The following is a 5,034-nucleotide window of genomic DNA, read 5'->3' as shown; positions in this document are numbered from 1 at the left end:
TGGGGCAACTTGGCGACCACACTTGCTGGGGCAAGGTGGTAAAACGACTAGGTGATTTGACTTGGTGAGCTGACTTAGGGAGCTAACTTGGTGAGCAAACTTAAGGGGTCAACTTGGTGAGGCAACCTGAATAGTCGACTTGGTGAGCTGACTTGGGGAGCCGACATGGTGAGCAGTCTTAAAGAAGAGGCAACCTGGTGGGGCAACCTAGTGAGGCAAGACGGTAAGTCATCTTGGTGAGCCGGCTTGACAAGCTGTGAGTGGACTTAAAGAGTCAATTCTTGATTTGGCAAAGACCACATGGTCAGATGACTTGGTGAGCCGGCCTGGCTAGCAAAATTGGAAAGAAAAATTATAGAATCGACTTGCTATCCTCAGCCAGGATCGCACGCCTTGGTCGACCCAACTTGGGTCACCCGACTCCGTCGCCCCAGCCTCAAGCGACCCAACTGGGTTGCCAGAGTGGGTCGATGAGGGGAAATTTTTTTTAAAAAAAAATCATGGGAGGCCCTGTACAGTGAAAAGCACTAAATTTTGGGCATTACAAAATTAAAAAAAAACAAATTTCCCGCTTTTGGATCACGCACAAGTTTCAGTTCACGTATTGTCGAGCCGACTCGAGGCGTTACGCCTGGCTAGCCAGATTTGAGGTTGGGTAGCCGAAACGATCCGATTTGAGAATTTTTTTTATAAAAAGAGATCATGATAGGCCCCATAAGGCAAAAAAGAATGAAATTTTTGGAGTTCAAAAAAAAATGTTACATAGTTTTTGGATCGCGCACAGGGCTCGGGTCACGTAGCATCGAGGTGCCCTGGGTGGCATGATTCGAGTGAAAAGTTGATGGTGGCATGAGTCATGCAAAAAAATTGGAGGCCATTAAGGCTCGAGGTGGGTCGGGTTGAAAACTTTGGGCGTTAACCAACAAGAAAAAGTTAACCACTTTTGGATAATGTACACGGCTCGGGGCACTTAGAATCAAGTCGAGCACGGTGACATGAGTCATGCGAAAAATTTGGAGACGACTCTAGTCGGGGCATCTAACTCTATTCGAGTTCAAAACTTTGGGACTTGACAAAAAAAAGAAAAAAGAAAAAGTTACCCAGGTTTGGATCACATAAGTGACTCAGGCCACTCAAAATCAAGGCGAGTGCGGTTACATGAGTCAAGCAAAAAAAAATGGAGGCGGTTAAGGCTCGAGGCAATTCGAGTCGGGGTAGCTAAGTCGATTTGAAAACTTTGGCCATTAGTCAAAAAATGAGTTAATCACTTTTGGATCACGTACATGACTTGGGGCGCATAGAATCAAGTCAAGCATGGTGACATGAGTGGTTCAAAAAAATTGCAGGCGATTAAGGCTCGAGGCGATTTGAGTCGGGGTTGCTGACACGATTCAGGTTGAAATCTTTGGGTGTTAACCAAAGAAGGAAGAAGTTAACCACTTTTGGATCATGTACATGACTCGAGGCACCAAGTCGAGCACGGTGACATGAGTCCTGTGAAAAAACTGGAGGCGGTTAAGGCTTGAGGCGATACGAGTTGGGGTTGCCGACACAATTTGGGTTGAAAACTTTGGGCGTTAACCCAAAAAAAGAGTTGACCACTTTGGATCATGCACATGACTTCGTGCACTTAGAATCATGTCGAGCATGGTGACATGAGTCATGCAAAAAAAATGGAGGCAATAAAGGCTCGACTCGATTTGAGTCGGGGTTCGGGTAATTGGGCTGATTCGTGTCGGGGTTGCCGACATGGTTCGAGTTGAAAACTTTGGACATTAACCCAAAAAAAAAAAGTTGACCTCTTTTGGACCATGTACATGACTCAAGGCACTTAGAATCAAGTCTAGCACAGTGACATGCGTTGTGTGAAAAATTCAGAGGCGATTCGAGTCGGGGTAGCCAACTCGATTTGAGTTCAAAACTTTGGGCATTAACCAAAAAAACAAGTTGATCGATTTTGGATCACGTACGTGAGTCGTCCACCCTCGTGAAAATTACAAAACCCAGGGACCCACCTGGAATTTGCAGTCGGAAGATTTTTCTGCCCTCACGAAATTTAAAAACCCCACCCGCTCAGAATTTGGCACTTGGAAATTTCAAAACTCCTTAGCGGATTTCGACTTCCATGACCACCGTCCTGCTATCTTAATCAACCAACACCCTTTGTGGGATCTGGGTTAGTGCACAATTTGGCACCATAACTCAGCTTTTAGTTCATCCTGCATCGCTAGTTTTGCTTACCAAAAATGGCCCACTTGGAGCTCGCAATTCTGTGGCATGGCTCAACAGAGCAGCCGCATCGACTTACCTATTTAAAGTTTGAGAATAGGTCAAGGGCGTTACGCCCCCGATGCCTCTAATCATTTTCTTTTCCCGATAAAACTTGCACATGAGCTCTAGCTATCCTGAGGGAAACTTTGGAGGAAACCAACTACTAGACAGTTCAATTAGTCTTTCGCCCCTATACCCAAGTCAGACGAACGATTTGCACATCAGTATCGCTGTGGGCCTCCACCAAAGTTTCCTCTGGCTTCGCCTTGCTTAGGCATAGTTCACCATCTTTCGGGTCCCAACAGGTGTGCTCGCACTCAAACCCTTCACAGAAGATCAGGGTCAGTCGGCGGTGCACCCCCCGAGAGGGGATCTTGCCAGTCAGCTTCCTTGCACCTCATGGGTTTTCCCAACCTGCCAACTCGCACACATGTTAGACTCCTTGGTCCGTGTTTCAAGACGGGTCGAATGGAAAGCCTGTTGGCCAGCGCCACGAGCGCACAGGTGCCCGAGAGCCCGCCGTAAAGGCATGCTCTTTGCTCCTCAACCACCGCAACAAAAGTATTTTTGCGACTAGAAGGTTGTGCTTGTGCCGCCGTGATAGCCTGCGCTGGCACGTCCCCCAAACCGAGCGGCAGACCGGCTCACACCGTTCTGCATCCGACTGGGGCACATTGCCAGCCTCCATCCACTTCCCTCCCAGCAATTTCAAGCACTCTTTAACTCTCTTTTCAAAGTACTTTTCATCTTTCCCTCACGGTACTTGTTCGCTATCGGTCTCTCGCCCGTATTTAGCATCGTTTATGGTTGAGACTAGGACGGTATCTGATCGTCTTCGAGCCCCCAACTTTCATTCTTGATTAATGAAAAAATCCTTGGAAAATGCTTTTGCAGTGGTTCGTCTTCCATAAATCCAAGAATTTAACCTCTGACAATGAAATATGAATGCCCCCGATAGTCCCTATTAATCATTACTCTGGTCCCAAAGGCCAACGGAACAGGACTAGACGTGAGGGCCAGTGCACACCCAGAAGGCGGACCAACTGTGACAACCCAAGGTCCAACTACAAGCTTTTTAACTACAACAACTTAAATATACACTATTGAGCTGGAATTACCATGGCTGCTGGCACCAGACTTTCCCTCCAATGGATCCTCGTTAAGGGATTTAGATTGTACTCATTCCAATTACCAGACTCGATGAGCCCAGTATTGTTATTTATTGTCACTAACTCCCCATGTCAGGATTGGGTAATTTGCGTGCCTGTTGCCTTCCTTGGATGTGGTAGCCATTTCTCAGGCTCCCTCTCCAGAATCAAACCCTAATTCTCCATCACCCGTCACCACCATGGTAGGCCTCTATCCTACCATCGAAAGTTGATAGGGCAGAAATTTGAATGAAGCGTCGCCAGCACAAAGGCTGTGCGATCCGTCGAGTTATCACGAATCACTGGAATAGCGGGCGAGCCCACGCAGTCCTTTTATCTAATAAATACATCCCTTCCGAGAGTCGGGATTTCGTGCACGTATTAGCTCTAGAATTACTTCGATTATCTGAGTAGCAAAGTACCATCAAAGAAACTATAACTGATTTAATGAGCCATCCACAGTTTCACAGTCTGAAATAGTTCATACTTAGACATGCATGGCTTAATCTTTGAGACAAGCATATGACAACTGGCAGGATCGGCCAGGTAGCTTCTAACAATGAGGGGACCCCCAAGACCTGCTATAGCCAAGGGATGCCCACCGTAATGGGAAACTGAAATTTGCATTCGCTCCATCATGCATCCAAACATAATCCTCCTCACAAGCAACAAGAATGACGTTCACAGCACATGGAGGACTCACAACGCTCAAAGATTTCACACAAGAGGAAAGTGTCCCATCATCGACTAGATAGGGCCAAACAAGGAGCCTCAGTTCATAGGCACCTTGGAAGAACATCTTGTACGAAACCCTTTACCCTTGAACTCGCTGTCGCCACTACTCGGAAAGAAGCCTCAAGTCTGTATGAGATGGCACCGTGCACGTAGCCACCTAAATTGTAAGGCCACTCAGAGACATCCATTTCCTAGGCATATGCCTCCTACATGCTTGTTGAGGTGCACCCGCACGGACAAAATCCTTCTCGATCGGAACAAACATTTTCCCATGATGAAGAGCTAGTCGCCGAAGTGCTAACGGAGACCACCATGCTAAAGGGTGAAGGGCCGTGCGAGTCAAAAACATGGCTGGTTATGTGATTGGCGGGCACATCGCTATGCACACGAACACCTCAATTATAAGGCCTCTCAAGGGCATTGTGTATAACACCCCCTCCGCACATTTATAGGTGATGAGAGCCCACTCGCATACAAGGACATGTCTAACCTCTGGCAAATATCTCCTTTCCCAACAAAGCCTCGCTAACCATTCGCCGTGACACGTGATCTACCAGCGTAGTTATAAAAAAGTTCCTATAGGTGAACACTCTCACACTAGCATTGTCGGACAAGCTTCAATCTCATGCACATGCACATACCGAATAACTGCACCGCGAGGGAACCACCCGCGAGCACCCACATCTTGGAAAAAAGCATTCATGTGATTTCTTCCCCTAGATAGACACGTTGGGCCTGCACTTGTCGGAGCATTGCAAAGATGAGCGCTCTAGTTTGCAGGAGCCTGAGAAGAACATCTTGTATGAAACCCATTCCCCCAAAATGCTCGAATCACAAATGCTCGCAGCAAAGTTGTAATGTAAAGATGTACACCGCGCAT

The 5,034-nt window shown here is 47.1% G+C and overlaps 1 pseudogene; it reads right to left on the bottom strand.

Moving 5' to 3' along the window:
* Nucleotides 1–2,971: 2,971 nt before the first annotated feature.
* On the bottom strand, nucleotides 2,972–3,968 carry LOC149548720 (18S ribosomal RNA; annotated as a pseudogene; the record flags this gene model as incomplete).
* Between the last annotated feature and the right edge of the window lie 1,066 nt (nucleotides 3,969–5,034).

The sequence above is a fragment of the Cupressus sempervirens genome, chromosome 7, assembly GCF_028749045.1.
Source record: "Cupressus sempervirens isolate cs-2001-9-10 chromosome 7, ASM2874904v1, whole genome shotgun sequence".
Lineage (NCBI taxonomy): Eukaryota > Viridiplantae > Streptophyta > Pinopsida > Cupressales > Cupressaceae > Cupressus > Cupressus sempervirens.
The sequence above is the reverse complement of the archived record's forward strand: the minus strand, read 5'-3'. Positions and strand labels throughout refer to the sequence as shown.